Source organism: Nothobranchius furzeri, chromosome 3, assembly GCF_043380555.1.
Source record: "Nothobranchius furzeri strain GRZ-AD chromosome 3, NfurGRZ-RIMD1, whole genome shotgun sequence".
NCBI lineage: Eukaryota > Metazoa > Chordata > Actinopteri > Cyprinodontiformes > Nothobranchiidae > Nothobranchius > Nothobranchius furzeri.
The window spans coordinates 66,961,349-66,980,086 of NC_091743.1; positions in this window are offsets into that span (position 1 = coordinate 66,961,349).

Consider the following 18,738-nt stretch of genomic DNA (forward strand, 5'->3'; position numbering starts at 1 on the left):
ACTAAGGACAAATATTGGCCGATGTATTAAAAAATGGTAAATATCGGTCTACCTCTAGTTATCTATGGTAGGTGGGATATTGATTGTATGTAATCTTGTATCCACAGCCTTTTTTTTCCACAGGTCGCCATCTAGTGGCAGAAAGTGTATTAAACCTTAAGCCCCTCTTCCTACTTCCGTGACTACAGCTGGAAGCAACGCCTCTCGTTTGTGAATGCACACTTTTAGTCGGCCATTAGAGCAAAAACACATTATTTTACAATTATTATTCACACGTTATTTATTTTCATTTATTATTTAGAAAATATTAACATTTTTATAGGAAATGTGACCAACTCTGTATCAGTCTAGGTACTTCCACAAACACGTGCATGCTCTGTGACTGACATGTATGTCTCACGCTATTGGCTAATGCTGAGCGGCACTTAATTTATTGGGGCTCTACAGGATGAAGGTGGACTTAGCAAAAAACAAAAAAAAAACGTACTGCCTACTTTCTATCACAGCACAGTGTAAGATTATCTCTCTTACGAATTTCTAAACCATCGTAATTCCTGGAAGGGGGAAAACTCCAAATTGCTTCAAAAGATCTGAACTCTCTTTAGGGCATGACATCACAAGATGAATTTATATGAGCTTTTCTCATTAAGATATATATTTATTTATTTATTTCATATTTATTTATTCATTATCTTTGAAGAAGAGTGTTTTAGTTGAAATTTCCTCCATACGATGACCAGCGTTTTGTAGTCTAGTTGGTAACATGGAGACCAAAATTTCACCTCAAATCATCACTGGACATTGGTGTTTTACTGTTATTCTCGTGCTTAATTATATATTTTTGGAAAACAAAATAGATCAGATTTGTATTTTAAGTGCCAAAATCTAATTGCTAACAGAAGGATGAATAAAATTTAAATGTGCCATATGTTTTTTTTTATTTTTATCTTCATTTTTTTGCGAGAGGGGTGGGTGGGGAGGAATGGCACAAGATGGAGTGGGAGGGACTAACTTAAAGTAGAAAACATTACAAATAAACTACTTTTTAAGAGTAATACAAACTAAATAAGAAACTGCACATTCCACCTCATCTACATTTCTTGCCATTGTGAAGGGAAATGTAAAAAAACTATAATCTTTCAGTTTGATTATCCTGGTTTAGGTGGTATTTTTGCTGCTAATTGTATATACCAAGAGTAGCCCCAGGAAGCCACAGGTTCTTGTTAAAATGAAAAACAATGTGATGTCAGACTTTTTATCATGTTGTTAGAGATAGTATGGCTGTCGTCTTCTCCTTTTACTTTCTCAGTGGCAGAAGTGTGGGAACATTTCAGATGATGTTTCAATTGATTCAAATTTTGCTCCATTGAGATTTTTTTCTTCACCTTTAATTCGTTTGGAGAATTAAAGTAGTTCATGATTCATTTACTCAGCACTCACGTTGATGTTTGTAGCCAGCCAAGGAGGAACAGTTGATTAAGGTTCTCTGCCGAGTTAGCCTCCAGATGCAGACGTGGCGTTTAGCTCAAGTTGATCCTTTTCACTTTTAAATGAACCATTCATGTGGCAAAAATGCTGATTCACAGTTTCTAGGTGAAGGGTTGGGTTTTATTTAAAGTGGTACTTTAAAGTGGTACTTCACTTAAAAATATATATTTTTATTATTTCTAATTATAATCCGTCACTCTGACTATCATGCAGTTTGAGCATGAAAATAGTCTCCTACACCTATCTCCTGATTTAGCTTCTGATAGAAAACAGTTGGGGAAACTCTAGGATTTGAAAATCTTGACAGATCTACATCACACTGTCACTTATTCATGGACTCACCCATCTTGACTCACGACGGGGAAGGCTGTTGTTGGTTTAGCATCCAGGAAACAGCAGACAACATCTCAACTAAAAGCTAACCATTAGCATTAGCAACTCCTTCAGGCTTGTGTTATTTGTGGAGATAGAACATCAGTGTTGTAGAGAAATCAGTTAGTGGTAGAATCATGTTGCTGTTGGCCAATTCAAGACGAGATGTCCAAATTTCAGGAATTAGGACTTCAAAAAAAGATCTCCTGCAGTGTTCAGCTCCGCTTTGACCTAGCTCACTTCTAGTTACTGAAACAGGCGCACCGGAGCTTTACCCGCAGTAACTTACAAAGCATTAATACCTACTACAGACCACTGCAAAATGTATTAAAACTATGAGTAAAGTACCACTTTAATTATTCACAAAAAAATCCCTACAGGTTCTACAATGTTGATTTGATTAAAAAAATTCCCATTTCAAAACAAATTCTTGATTGAAAACCTGCAAAAACTTAGTTTCATGTTGAAAAATACTCTTTGTTAATATAATATGTTTAACTTAATGTTTCAAATATCCTTATTGAGATAATTAGAAAATTAGGACAGAATTTCACTGTGGGGGTGAAATATATAATAAACTTTTAGATGTCTAAGGAATTGAAAACTGGCTTTTCTTGAACTCATCGCTGAAATACAGATGGTAGTCAAATAGTCAAACTGCAGAAATCCAGAATTTTTAACATAAAATACAAGTTTAAAATAATATAAGAAAATCTAACTAGCAGGCCCAAACTACAAATACATGAAGATATTCTGGTTTCATATTTGGAGACAATTTGGAAAATTCTTTAAGAGTCCAATTAGTTAAAGGCTTAGACTTTACTGTAGCTATCATTTAGTTGCATTTAATGAACAAATGTTGAACTTTCAAAAGTTTAGTGTGAATCAGTCTCAAAATTACATAAAATGCCTTGAAAAATCAAATATCTTTAGTATCATACATTTTGAAAAGTCTTCTTTAAGAAAAGGTCATCTTGCAGCTAACCGTCGCCACCTATATGATGGAGGATTGTTTACATGTTTGCAATAACAGGAGAACCCTCTTGTTGATATAAACGTGGACCAATATGTGAAATGGTAAAATATAGAGCTGTGATGTATTAATTCACCTGTGAATCCTACTTTTACAGATGTTTATTTTTGAACTCTCATGGAGATCAAGAAAATAAAAATGCCAGTTCTCTTGATCTTAAATTGTCATCAGCAGTGCCATAATAGCCATCGACAATGCTTGAATGAGATTTTGTTCTATCTTTTGAAGAAGTGTTGATGTATCTAAAAGGAATCATTGAGTAGTGACATGTGTCTTTAAAGTGATTTAAGAGTGGTTTTAATGAGCAGTGACCTCACGCTACCAGGCCAGTTTTTTACCAGCTTCTCCTGTGTTTACTGACTTATAATCAGAATAAACAAACATTAAATAGCTGGACCACTCAGTTCCTCAGCAGCTTTGTGATCTCATCCCACCTGAGCTGAGACGAACCGCATTGTGACTCGATGAATTGATTCAGTGTTTATGCTCGAGGCCCATTTCACACAGGTGTTGATGAGGTTGTGATTATTTCAGCTGAGATGTGACCTGCAAGTAGCCACAAGTCCCGATAACAACTCCGGTCATTAACTTCTCCTTCACTGAAGGAGTGGTTCAAACCAAAAGATATAAAAACCCACCAAGGGCTTGCTCTGTGTTTACCGCATCTAGTATATTTAGAGAATTTTTTCACTGTGCCTTGCATATTAAAACTGGTTAAATATTTTAATTGCTACTTATGAGGGCAGGGCAAAAAATCTATGTGTGGTGAAGGTTTGAAGTTTGGGGAGGATGTTTAAAAAAATGTGCCAATTGCTGATTTAAATGTGTTCTTTAATTTATAACAGTTTTGTTCTTCATCTTGCTGGGAGTTTTAAACGGGCACCTCTCAATCTCTTGTCTGTGCAATATGAGCTTATGTCCCTTCAGGGATGCAGGCGCAAATCTTTTTTTCTGGCCTTTGGAAGCAAAAACTTTACATGTTTGAAGAAACAAATAGAATCGGGGAAAATGAAACAACCTATGTTTACATTTAATGAATTGTTATTTCAAATCAGATGTTTGGGCCTTTTGGTGGAACTAAAATGTTTCCCTTCAGGGTAGGGCTGGGCAATAAATCGAAAATTTATTGTTATCGAAATTTCTGACTCTTATTGGGATCATTTTGCCCATGTCAATAAATTTGATAATAAAACAATGAAAAGATGTGTGTAGGTTGGCAACGTTCATGTCCCTTTAAGAAGCTGGACCACCTTGAGTCGCGTAAAAATGTGACTCAACGTAATACGTGCAACATCCCGATCTAGTGGACAACCCTTGTTTCTGCGCATTCCTGTAGTTATCGTCTAATAATCGTTATTGAGGTGAAATCCGCAATATATCAATTCAAATTCAATTCAATAAAAAAAAACTTTAATCATCCCGAGGGGCAATTGTTTAAATGATATTAATTTCAGGCCGTGTCGTCCAGCCCTACTTCAGGGCAAATTGCATTGGCTATTTATGAGTGGTAGGACTTGCGGCTCTTTGAAGGAAGCCATTCAACCAAGAGCCGTTTGTCGGAATCGGTATTCCATCTTCTAAAAATATCGCAACTCATCTCTGACCAGCACTGACCAGAGTTTTATTTTCTGTAATTTTTTAACCATATTTGATTTGAAATTGTCAAAATTTTTTCTAAATGCATTAAAATGCTATTATTATGTATAAAGTTGAATTGATTTATTCTAGTTCAAAGGTCATAGTTGAGGGATTGTATCAAACAGGTAGCCTTTCATATGGCTCTGTACCCATGAGTAGCATACAGCTTCAAAAAGGCTGGTGACCTCTGCTCTCATTATTCCCTTTGCCCAAAGTTTGAATATTAATAAACATAAACTATCCTGTTATTGATGTAAGGCATAAATGGATGGCAATAAATAACAACTGCATGAAGTGCATTGAAATCTTAGAAACAAGTCGACTTTGGTTTAAATCATTTAAAATTCCGGTTTTCAGAATGTGGAAAATCACCAAGTAGAACAAAAGCAAAACAATAAACTCAAATGCAATAAAATGATTCATAAAACCATAATTAGGTATGTTCTACGTTAGCTTTTTACCCAAATCCAATATACCAAAAAATGTGCAAGAAATGGCTACTACTTCAATTATAGTTACGCCAGTTGTGCCAAACAAAACTATCTCAAAAATTAAATAATGGATCTGTCATATTTTGACATTTTTAATGAGAGGAGAAGTAACTGAAGAATTTGATGTATGTTATGTGCATGTTATGGTAAAGTTGTGTCATTCTAAGAGTAAAGACCGATGCAGATAAGTTTGGATATTTCCTTTTAATGCTAATATCGGCCGATAATAATTGAAATTGAAAATTTCGAACATCCAGAAATATAATAGATGATGAAACCAAGATGTGTTTAAATGGAGTCTGGAGCAAAAAAATTAAATAATTACACCGCATCTATAAATACGGAATGAATGCGGTCCTGTTTTCACAAAGAACAAAATTCTTTGAGTCCAGTCAGAGCGTTCATGCCGGCTGTGGTGCGTTGCAGATCCTTATGTGGAGATCTATAAAGTTTTTGCATTTTGTCTGGACACCTTATGCAGATTTTCATGAAGTGAAAGAAATTCCAAGCCTGACAGGAAGTGAGATGCGGTTCAACAAGGTGCATCCAGTGTATTTCAAAATAAAACCCCTGTTGCATTTCTTCCAGCTTTCTTTATAATTAATGACAGGGATATCATTTCTCAGCGTTTGATGGTTCATGTTGGTATACCTTTAAACGTATTATGTCACATTTCTAGCGTGAACTTGGGTGAACTGCAGGCTCAAATTTCCGAAGACATTCTGTACACGATCCGCAGTTGATGTAAATGACAGTATCTGGAAGCTGTACGAAAACCAGACCGCATTCATCCCACACTCGGTGTAAATGAGGCGTTAGAACGGCGCGTACTAGCTGCTAGCGCATCAGTCCACTAAAAGTTATTTCTCTCAACAGAGGCCATTTATGTACTAGGCTAGACAGCAGTTATTTCTTCAGAAACACACTTTCAAATGGCTGAAATTTTAAATTTTGGAAACTTTTGGCAAAGACAGAGTTGGTGGTTTTCTTTTCTTACTCTCAGCAAGATGACAAATAAGCAATTTTTGTAAAATCTGGTGAACAACACAGAATGAACCAGCATCTACAAGACCTGATGAGAAAGAACACGGTGTGTTTTTAAAAAGCCAAACTCATGAGTGTGCTGCTTTTTGTGTTTCATTTAGCTTTCTGTCATACAGAACTCACGACAATCTGATTTCTCATCAGCTGACTTTTGTTCTCATCACGATTTAGAATGTAGAGGTGATTTGTTTTAGCGGGAACTTTTCCTGTTTTTATCTGATCAGCATTTAAGATGAAAACCAGGATGTGCAGTAGGTCAGATTTTCAGACCGCAGTGAGAACAGAAAGGCAAGGCCAGCAGTTACGTCATCGTCATCATCACCATCAGCAGCAGCATTACTGGGTTTTATTCATCACTTCTGTGATTTTGTGCATACTTTCTAAAAAAAGAAATATCTGCTATAGAATCTGCCATGTAATGTAATGTAAAACCTCAACTTGCTGTTCATGCTGTGAGATAAATCTGTCAAATACTGAAAGCATCAGAAATCTGTAATATCTCATGTTATTACGTGTATTTTACTTTTTATTCATTTTTTTTCTGCTACAGGCTGCAATTTGCCACCAGAGGGTGATGTGTATGTACGGGCCTAAGCTGTACATTTTTTTCTTTTTGTGACAGATTTTGTGTATTTATGTGCAGTTGGGAATTAAATCTTTGTGACTATTATTATTAAATGAATTTATGAATCGAATGAGTGCCAAATATGCCTGAGCATGATAAAATCAGTTACCTGAGAGGACATGGAGGTAACCTTTTATGAGAGACTCGAGTGACTCACTGCTGATGTAAAAATTTGAATTCACAGCCGGAAGTTTAATCATGCTCAATATTTTTGTTGAAAGCGAGAAAACTTTAAAGTTTTTGCCTTGTTTTTGAAAAAAAAAAATTCTTCAAGATATTTGTTGTACGTTTCTATGTCCATCCATGGCTTATAATTGCAGACAGTGGTGGTCTTATCATGTACCATAGGGGGGGGGGAGTAGATCTACTTTATTTTTTTGGACTCAGAAAAAAAAACATTTGGGTCATGTTCTTCTTCAATCATTCCACACAAAAATTTGTGTGTTTATCTGAACTCTGCTTCATCCAAAAAAAATGAGCCAGACATTTGGTGAATTTTATCCTGGATTTTATCAACTATAGACTGTGGATTTGTCCAGCAAAATGTAAATGTACATGTAATTCTAATATTAAAATGAAGCTATAAAAACAGGCCGTGTCTCTAACAGTGTCCTTTATTTAGAAAGTGTAAAAAAAAAAAGTTTTTTAACTGAGCAAAGTGTTTCCATTTCAGATTTCAGCGATTCTTCATTAAGAAAGATACAGTTTTTTTCCCCAAAGTCACAAAAAGCCTTAAGACTATTTTGATAAATTAGACTTAATCATGTCAACAATAAAATTAAATTCTTTTAAACAAATTAAATAAAAAAAACAACCATTTTTTAATGTGATAAGTGAAAAGCTCTTTTATTTTTTGTGACTTGAGAATTAAATTTCATCTTTTGACAAATAAATCAGAGTTTTAGGCTACTTCTGGGCTATGCACTGGCTCGTGAATGTGAAGCTAAAGCTTTATATTTATTTTTTAAAGAGTGGAAATCTGATCATCTGAGCTTTCCAGTTTCCCACTTGGGACAGCAGTAGCTCAGGAGGTAGAGCGGGTTGTCCAGTAATCAGAAGTTTGCAGGTTTGATCCCGGCTCCGACCAGAGAATGCTGCTGTTGTGTCTTTGGGCAAGACAGTTAATGCTCCTTGCTTGCTGGTGTTGGTTGGAGGGACTGGTGGCGCCAGTGGTCAGCTGTCAGTGTGCCCCAGGGCAGCTGTGGCTACATCGTAGCTCATCATCCCCACCAGTGTGTGAATGGGTGTGTTGTGCAGCGCCTTGGGGGTTGTAGAACCCTTAGAAGATGCTATACAAATACAGACCATTTGCTGCATAAGTTTCAACTCAAATATCTCTGCTGATGAAGTGCAATAATCTCAGATGTAGTGCCTTTGTTATAAAGTGTTTTTGAAGTCTTGAAACAACTCTAACCTCAAAAAGTTCACAGCAGTTCACGCAAACATTATTAAACTTTTAAACCACTATCAACATTGTGTTATTAGATTATTTACAACACTAAATACTGTGACTTGATAACAATCAATAATTTATGAAGAAAAATCATGAAGATTAACTGTTCGTTTTTTAATTAAAAGAACAACTTCACAAATGAAAGTGTGATGGCAGTTTAAGGTGGAATAATAGTTCAAGCAAGTTTTTTTTTTTTTTGAGCGTGAGAAGTGTTGAAGGTACAAAATCCAGATAAAGATGTTAGTTTCCCTGAGGGCCAGACACCACTTTTATTTTTCATTCAAATTCCCAGTTAGGCAGAGAGGAGGATCAAACAGATAAGAGAAAGTTAAATTTTTCCTGTTTAAGCAGCTGCTGTCTGATCTGGGTGATGAAGTCTGAACACGATGCTGCTGGGTGAAGGGAAAGTCAGGAAGTGCTGCTGATCACATAATCGCTCTGTTTTTACAGCTGATATGGCAAATCTGCAAACAAGCTAGGTTTTGAACACAAATACGGTTACAGAACATACACCCCTCCCCTCGGGTATCTTCCCTGAATCTGCATCCACCAGAACCGGAAACCCATATTTGCCAAAGGATATGAGAATGTGTTAAACATCAGTTGCCATTTTTAGGTCCAAACATCTTTTTTGTCCGTGACTTCGAATGGTGTTTTTCTTTTTGGGACTGTAGTAGTTTGTCCTAAAGTTGAAGTGGTAGCAGCCGACTGTTTCTCCTTATCTGATATTGCTGAACCTCTCTCTTTCTCTCTCTCTCTCTCTCTCTCTCTCTCTCTCTCTCTCTCTCTCTCTCTCTCTCTCTCTCTCTCTCTCTCTCTCTCTCTCTCTCTTTCTCTCTCTCTCTCTCTCTCACACACACACGCACACACGCACGCACACACACACACACACACACACACACACACACACACACACACACACACACACACACACACACACACACACACACACACACACACACAGGCTAATAAAATACTGATAATTATCGGTTAGATTACTCTGATGTTCAGTATGCTGACGCTGGTAAAACACTAATTCAACTTTAAGTTATGGCTGGCAAAATAACTCACACTAAATCTTTCTATAAACCAGCAGGAACTAAGGGATCATGATATTCATCTCAAAAGAGAAAATACTATCTGCACCAAATCTCACTAGAAAATCCACTCAAGATGCTTTCTGTTCAATGTCTGAGTTCATTTCAGGGTTAGAGGAGGAAAATCAGAGCATTGTGTAAAAACATGAAGGAGCATTATTTTGATCCTATAGGAATCCATATTTCCTGTGTGTTTACCTGCTGACAGAACGGTGAAATCGGGAGGATCTCAGGTGATCAAACGCTGTTGATTTTGTTGCCACAGAAACTGAAGCAGCTTTGTGGACCAGTAAAAAAGACAAACAACTCAGAGCAGCCTGAGTGGAATTATTTGAATGATAAATGACCCTCACTTGTATAGTGCTTGACACTACAGTGTATCATTCATCAATTCACACACACATTCACACATTGATGGTGATGAGCTTTGATGTAGCCACAGCTGTCCTGGGGCGCACTGACAGAGGCTGAACCCAGCGCCTGGCATACCGGCTGCCCATCACAACAAGAGAAGCGAGGCAGCCGAGACGACATCCAACCATTGTTGGTTTTAGAGTAAGTGATTTAGTCTCATCCATCCATCATCTGAACCCGCTTGTCCATGCAGGATCGCGGGGGATCTGGTGCCTATCTCCAGCAGTCAACAGGCAAACAGGCAGGGTACACCCCAGACAGGTTGCCAGTCCATTGCAGGGCAACACAGAGACAAACATGACACACAGACACACACACTCACACCTAAGGACAATTTAGACAGACAATTAACCTGATAATCATGTTTTTGGCCTGCGGGAGGACGTCGGAGTACCCGGAGAAAACCCATGCGTCCGTAGGGAGAACATGCAAACTGTGATTTAGTCCTAGACCTGTTAAATTATGTAGGGAACAGCAGTAGTTCAGGAGGTAGAGCGACTTCGATCTCGACTCCGACTAGAGAATGCTGCTGTTGTGTCCTTGGGCAAGACACTTAACCTGCCGTGCCTGCTGGTGGTGGTCGGAGAGACCTGTGTACACTCAGTAGTTGATCAAGTTCACTTTGGGGTAAAGGAATGAAATCAAGCTCAGACAAAGGGTAAAATAAATTTTCAAGCAGTTGGTGTCATGTTAGACCAACATTCATTATGGACAAGTCGAAGACACACAAGAGCAGCCAGACAAGAAGCAGACAGTACAATAAAGAAATCAGCTGGAACATACCGCTGCACAAGAGAAAATCTTATGATGGACTAGGACAGCACAAAGATCACAAACAGAAAAACAAAAATAAAAAAGGTGAATCAAAGAAATGATAGAAATAAGGAGACATGGACACAAAACCATGAACAGAGAAAATAGAGTATTCACATTGGATCACACATGGGACAGTGTCATCAGCAAGGAGGACGCAGGCAGTTTAAATCAAAATTAAAAACCTTCGTGTAATCATCAGCCTTTGAATAAATGCTTCTTATGCTGCACTTTCTGCACTGTAACTGCATCCCTTTTGACTATGCCTTTTAAATGTTTGTTGAATCTAAAATATCTACATTTCTTTGTTTGATTTACTGTGTTTGCTGTTCTTGCTTCTGTAAAGAATTGCTTTTGTGTTTCAAATGTGCTATACAAATAAAGCTGCCTTGCCTAAACTGTGTAAAATAAAAAAAAAAGAAAATGGAAAATTTTTATTTATACATATAGTCAATCAATCAATCAATCAATCAATCAATCAATCAATCAATCAATCAATCAATCAATCATCAATCAATCAATCAATCAATCAAATCTTATTTGTATAGCACCTTCCACTGCCTTTACAGAAGCCCAAGGTGCTGAAACATAACATCAAAACAACAAAAGAGCAAAGAGACTACAAGACAGATTAAAACTGCATAAAAGAGTAACTAAAATAACAAAACAGATACGATAAAAGACTAAAATTCTAAAAATCCTTATTACATAAAAGCCAAGCGATAAAAATCAGTCTTCAAACGACTCAAAGACCTGCAGAGATGGGGATTGTTTGACAACAAGTGGGAGCCTGCTCCATTGTTTCGGAGCTAGGACAGAAAAGGCCACATCACATCTGGCTTTCACTCTTGTTTTTGTGACGATGAGCAAATCTTGGTTAGCTGAGCGAAGAGAGCGCATATCATATCTTTATTTATCTATCTAGTTTTTTATCTTGATTATTTATCTAAGTTTATTTATATATTTCTCTCGAATACTTATCTGTTCTACTGGTTTTCTAATTTTCTGTTGTATGTTAAGGAGGTCCCTCTCAAAAACCAGATGTTTCATCTCAAGGGGCTTTATCCTCGTAAAATATCTGAGCAGATCTATCAGGATTTAGGGGTAAAAAAATTAAATATTCCAATGTATGTGTTACATCCCCCTTTGGTGTCTAGGAGGTTCTGAGAGGGATATCCAATACTTAGACTTTCTGAGATGTTAAAATGACTAGAGTTAGCTACTTGTATGTGTTTTGAGTGTCTACCTGGTTAACTATACCACAACCAGCTGTCCTAACTGGACTTACCTTTCTTCTACTTAACTTGCAAACACAGGGGTCACCACTAGGAGAGGAAGATATGCTACAATATTGTCATTGATTTCATCAATATGTTTATCAATAACCCATTTCCTATAGTCGGAGAGAAAAGGGAGACAACAAGTCAAACAGTTATAACTGTGGCAGATGCACAAGGCAAAATGCACCGAACATCCGGTTACAGAGTTTACTTATAGAGAGGGAGTGTGTGTGTGTGTGTGTGTGTGTGTGTGTGTGTGTGTGTGTGTGTGTGTGTGTGTGTGTGTGTGTGTGTGTGTGTATGTGTGTGTGTGTGTGTGTGTCTGAATGAGTGAGCATGCAGAGAGGCATAGAGCAATACATTTACATTCAGTTGATTGAGTCCATGATCAAGAATTAATAAACATAAATTTTTCCATAACAAATATAATAGAAATAGTAAAATCTGGGACACCAGAGGAAGCTTTTAATTAGACCTGAAACACCTCCAATTGTCAATGGTTTATGGGAGTGTCTACTTCTGATTTTTAGGGGGTGTCTTTGCTTCAACACGTCTGATTTTAACCAGTGTGTTATTATTTAGTTTCTGCAGAGAGGAAACAACTAAACCACGCTGGATAGGAGCTCTTGATGATCAGGATTGGTCTCTCCCACTCAAAGCCTTAGCCTCAAATGCACACAGAGGACGATGAATCTCACTGATTAACCAAGAAGATGCTTCTAGTTATCACCTATGAAGTTCTTTCTACTTTCCTCAGCCCAAACTTGAAAAAACCTTAGCCAGGAAGGTCGCACGGGACTAATTCTTTGTCTTTCCATCTTAAAGACAAATTTGGTTGTCCAGCAAACTGACTCCACTTCTTCCAGAACTGGTTGTCTTCCCAATCTTCTAAAAGGATAGCTCTCGATCTCGGAAGTATTTTTATATCTTCTTTAGGCGCTGTTCTGCTAAGGAGAAAACAGACGTTCTTCTCTACTCTCGGTTCTGGCATCTTCTGGCCTTTCAATGGCCAGATTGGTTGCCATCTACAGAGGAGTTTGAACTTCAGCCCATGTGAAGATTCCAGTTTCCTATTCTATTCTCCACAGCTTTGTTTTTTCAGCATTGTTTTATTTAACTTTTTCAAAAATAAGAGTAGCTCTTTAAAGGTGGGCACAGCTCCCAATCATTCTTCAAGGTTAGACCTTCTTCAGAAAGGGAAGTGCCCCAAGGGGGTCATCAGGGCAGTGGGGAAAATGATCAACTGTACCCTCCCTGGAACTAATCAACACTTCCCGATCGCAGAACAAAAACCCTAAATACCTCACAGGACTCATCACATCCTAGTTGTTGCCTTTTTGAGCTGTTGCCATCGGGGAAGAGAAAAACTGAACAAACCGCCTCTGAAAATATTTAATTTGAGATAAATTCTCAAAAGGCCCTTAGTCAACCAGTGCAGTACATTCTCAAAAACGTGTTTGCTTTATTCTTGCCTTGTTTCGGTTTGATTCCAGTCCACTGAGTTGACTGAACCTTCAAAATTCGTTGTTCATAAGTGAAAATGATAAATAAGATTTTATAGGATATCAAGTTTGGGCAGAAGAGAGTAAAAGCTACTTGTCTCTAAGTAAAATTATTTTAATTGCAGCTTGATGTCTTTATCGCAGTCATACCAGACAATTTTATGTCTTAATTCAATAAACATGAACTTTCTCCTATTCTGATTTCAGGGACTCCTATCTCTGCTTGCTGAACAGCGGGACCAGCTTCATGTCTGGATTTGCCATTTTCTCAATTCTGGGCTACATGTAGTTAAAACAAGTGTTACACAGTGAAGTGTAGTGAGGACAAAAGAGACATGATGACTTGGTTGATGAACAAGGAAAACCAGTTTAATTTCGTCTGGTCAAAAAAAATACAGAGAATCCAGCCATCTTCAAAATGGCCACCCATCCATCTCTCTTCCAGTCTCAGTCACTTTCAGAGATAGATCTCTTGCCACACCCAGCAGTCCACCTATATACCCTCCGACCCCCCCTCCAATTCAGGTCAGCCAATCACCTCAGCCTTTCACAGAAGAAAAGAAAGTTAACATTCATACCACCTTCAGCTATTCAATAATTAGTCTACATGTAAATCACAAATTTACAAATAATTCATTCTATGCTTTTCTTTAAAAGTTCTCCACTCAGGCATTTTACTATAAAAAGGCAGCATTAGAGGTGGGCTTCCTCTTTAGCTGGTTCAAGACGGCTGCCACAGAGGACACCTCCTGAGGGTAACAAACAAATTCATGTTTAACACAGATTACATTACAGTCCTGCATGAACACTCTTTAAAGAAAACATGTTGCTTCTCAACAACAAGGCATCGACATTTCTACTGTGGCTGAATCAGGTACAGATGTTTCACGGAGACTAGGAATTTCTCTTTTTCTTCAAATATTTTTTTTTAACTCACACAATAAAAACTAGTTAGATATTTGTGTAATCAGCTCTAAAAAAAGCTGCTTACTTTCTTACATTAATGTTTATTTTGCAGGTCCAGGTCTTGTCTTCATAGTTTACCCACAAGCTGCAACTCTGCTGCCCTGGCCACAGGTCTGGTCTGTGTGTTTCTTTTCCATGATCATCTTGTTGGGTATTGATAGTCAGGTCAGCATAACCTGCTTCTATCCTTCTAAATAATATAACACATTTGTTTTCTTGAGGTTAACTAATAATATGTACGCTCATCTCTTTTTGTGTTATTCTCCAGTTTGCAGGGACTGAAAGCATCATGACCTCCTTATCAGACCTCTGTCCTTCCCAGATCAGAAAAGCATACCGGAGGGAGCTCTGTCTGATGCAAATCTGTGCTGTTAGCTTTGCCTTTGGCCTGTTTTTGGTCACACAGGTCAGTTATCTCATAGACGTTTTACAGGATTTTGAATGTTGCTTTATAGTTTATGCCATAAAATACCATGTGAATGGCGAGTTTTGACATTTTCAATTTATATATGCCGAGTGACATCAAAATTGTCATCTTTTGAAAGAACATTCAAAAAGATGAAATGCACAGGGACACATTCTAATTCTGATGTGCACTATCATTCAGGCGGGAGCGTACATTCTGCAGATCTTTGATCACTGCGTTTGCAGTGGTCCCACTCTTCTTCTGATGGCAATCTTTCGGTGTGTGATTATTGGATGGATATATGGTAAGATGCAACATGCACGTTCATCTTCATCACTGGAACACGAAAGCTATCTGTATTTGCTCTGTTCATTTTTATTTTCTAGCTAATCAATTCAGGTATAAAGGCATGCGCAGTCAGGTATTTGGTCTGGGAAAATGCATGAGGTGCACTCAGACTTTGTCTTAGCCACTCAGCAGGGTCGCAGGAAGCTGGGGCTTAACTCCAGCAGTCATCAGGCAAGAGACAGAGGGTCAAACTGGACAGGTCTTCAGTCTATCACAGGGACACACAGAGACTAACACCCACTCTCTCATTCACTGGGAAAATTTAGGCCTAGTTTCGAAACCCACACTGCGGCCTACGGTCCTCTCTTTGACAGTCCAGTAAACAAGTATGCAAATAACTGCAGAATTGGGACAGTGAGCGTCGTGTCATCCACCTGCACCACTGCATCGTATCTCCATGACTTTCTAAATGAGGGATGCTGGTCACTGGTCGTGCCACTTTGCTGTTTGAGAACTGAATGATATTTAAACAAGTGATTAAATTGCTGGCATGTTGTCTGACAATGCACCCAGGTACCGCTATCAGTTCATATCTTTAGACCAAGATGTAATGCATCTTTCCAACAGAGAAACACTTGATTGTTTCCACTCAAAAATATATATTTTTTCAAATGGTACTCAATGCATTTCTCTGCCTTCTTCTTAAAATTGTGGGTATTACCCCTTACCAGAGCCTGCATCGGTGCAGATGAAGGGTGCAGAGTTGGAGGGGGCAAGGTCCTCACTTGAGAATTGGTATACACTCTCACACACTTGTACAGGAATGTGCAGTCTAGAGGCAAAAGCCTCCAGTTAACCCAACATGTATGTTTTTGGTCTGTGGGAGGAAACCATAGCACCTGGAATTACCCCCCACATGCTCAAGGAGAACTTGCCAGCTCCTCGCAGAAAAGCCACAGCTGGGAGTCAAACCTGCAACCTTTTTGCTGCTAGTCAACCATGTTACCAACTGCTCTATCATAGAACATCTCTCTGCATTTTTTCCATTTACTATATCGGTTTTGAGTGCAGGAAACGCAAATTTCCACTTTTGTCAACTGATTTGTACATCACTGAAACTTTGCCACATCTCTGATCCATCACTCGAAGACAGGACTGTGACATGCCAGTCCTTTTCTGGTAAAGAAGACAGTGCAGCAGATTGCTCCTCATCTTTAGTGTCCTTGATGCTTTTCTTCTAGGAGCCGGACGATTCTGTGACAACACTGAGGACATGATTGGTTACAAACCTTTGCCGCTACTCAAGTACTGCTGGCTCAATGTCACACCTCTTATACCATACCATACCAATTTTATTTATATAGCACATTTAAACACGGCATGAGAGCCGACCAAAGTGCTGAACAAAAACACACAATAAAAACAATCAAAAATAAAAACTAAATCCATTAAAATCAAGTAATCCAACTCGAAAAGAAAAGGAGAAAGGGAATAAGTTAGACAGAATTAAAAGCCAGAGAATAAAAGTGAGTTTTTAAACAAGACTTAAAAAGGGAAAGAGAGGAAGAGAGTCTGATCGGGAGGGGCAAGTGGTTCCAGAGCTTCGGTGCACAAACTGAAAAGGCGCGCTCCCCGCGGGACTTACAGCGAGAGCTAGGGACATGTAGGAGGTGTTGGTCAGCTGATCGGAGGGATCTTGTAGGGACATATGGGTGAATGAGCTCAGACAAGTAGCCAGGTGCTAAGTTATTGAGGGATTTAAACACAAAAACCAGGATCTTAAACTCTATCCGGAGATGGATGGGGAGCCAATGGAGATTTGCTAAAACCGGTGTGATGTGTTCCCGCTGCCTGGTACCAGTCAAGAATCTGCACGGTAAGCCTCTGAAGTGATTCTGAATATTTTCCTTCACTTTGATTCTATTTATATGTGTCATGCTTTGTCTCCTTTTTCAAGGGAACCCTTTTCTTTCTGCTGCTGAGATGCACCCCATTGAAGTTCAACAACACTTACGTGTATCCTCACTGGGCTTACGGATTTGGCTGGTTTCTGGCCATGTTGTCCCTTTCTATGATCCCAATCAACATAATCTTCAAGCTGACCAAAGAACAGCTTTGGTCTCTCTTTGGCAGGTCAGTGAGATAAACAAAGCCTTCAATGTTAAAACGATTGCAATTATGAAAGTGATTGTTTTTCCAGCGACTTAAGACCAGCTCCCGGCCAGCAGATGACCTTCCAGTGACAGTGAAGGAAAGGGCAAAGGTCAACTCTTTCCTGCATGTTCGTAACGACGAGCAAAATGACCTATTGTGCAGTTCTGATCATTTCATTATATAAGATGTAGACTCATAGATCAGGAATTCCCCTAATTAGCTCATGTTTTATTGGTAAATGATGGCGTGTCTATCTGCAAGGGCTCTATGCTTTTCACTGCAACACTTGGGCTGTTGGGTGTTTATCTATGCAGGGTGTAACAACTCAACAAAAGCATAACAATCATGTTATACCATGATTTTAATCTCTTTTACATATGCCTGCTGTCTGTGTCAAACAGCTTGACACATTGGGATTGAGATGGATCAAATCTGGCATCTTCTTGCAGGGTTGTAGATGAGTGTTTGGATTTAACCTTTAACAAATGTGGCTAATCTGAGCCTAAGACTTTAATTATTTAGTTGTCAAATACCTATGCATACTTTTTGGTGTGATGATGCCTTGAGAACATTTCTTCATTATTGCAAAACAGATCTGTTTACAGATCTGTAAGTGGTGCTTGTATATGGAACCTTTTAACTTTCTGCTTGCTTCTATAAAGTTCTGGACAGTATTTTTTTTATTAATGCACACATTGATAATGGTTTTTGTGTAATGGCTTTCTTTTTTTAATTCACACTAAAATACATACAGAAGACAATGAGGATTCCTTTTTAAATACTAAAGTTTCTCCAGTAGATAAATTTGAAGTGTTTGTTAGATGATTTATTTAGCTGAGATGTTTAATCTGAGCCCTGCTCTAGACATTCTACTTAAAAACAATCTAACCTATTTGAAATTTGACTGATCAAAGCTTTGGCTGCAGCAACAAGCATTTTGCAGGTGGAACATTTTTTGAGAATTGAGAAAAAGATCAAAAATTTTCAGGCATTACAGTGGCTAGTTACAACGATGACAAATAAAGGATCATGGACATTTTTGCATAAATAATGTGACCTATGCAGAGCAAGGCTTCGGTGTGTGCACAGGTTTATTGGGACACTTGACCCAAAGAAATTCTACAAGACAAGGCATTACAGCATATCATTCTTATTAGTACAGATAAAGGCCAGGTATGTGAGCTCTGAGCTGTGGCCAAGAGTTAAGGATGTAAAGACTAATAATATTAGTTAATCCCTTAAAGATTTGCTCTTGGTTACCTTAAAGCTGTTTTGATGTGCTAAATGAGGTTTGTTTAGCAATATTTTAAAGTGTGTGCGTGGGGGTGTACTTGTTTCAGTGGGGATATTGTATTACTTTTTTTTTCTACAGCTCTTTGAGCTGCTTTTGGTATGAAAAGCGCTTTATAAATAAATTTTGATTCAAGTAGATTTTGACTTACAGTGACACTCTGCTCTGCTGAAACCTTTGTAGAAAAATAAACACTCGTGTCCCCAACTATATACTTTAGAGTGACATAATCAAACACTGAGTATGATTACTGTGCATTTGTATGGGTAAGATGAGTGAGACTGAGCATTGTTTACTGTCCTCAAAAGATGATTCCTCTTGAAATGAAACATCCGTAATGGCAAGTTGTTAACAAAATTAAATAAAAAGCCTGGTAAATTTAA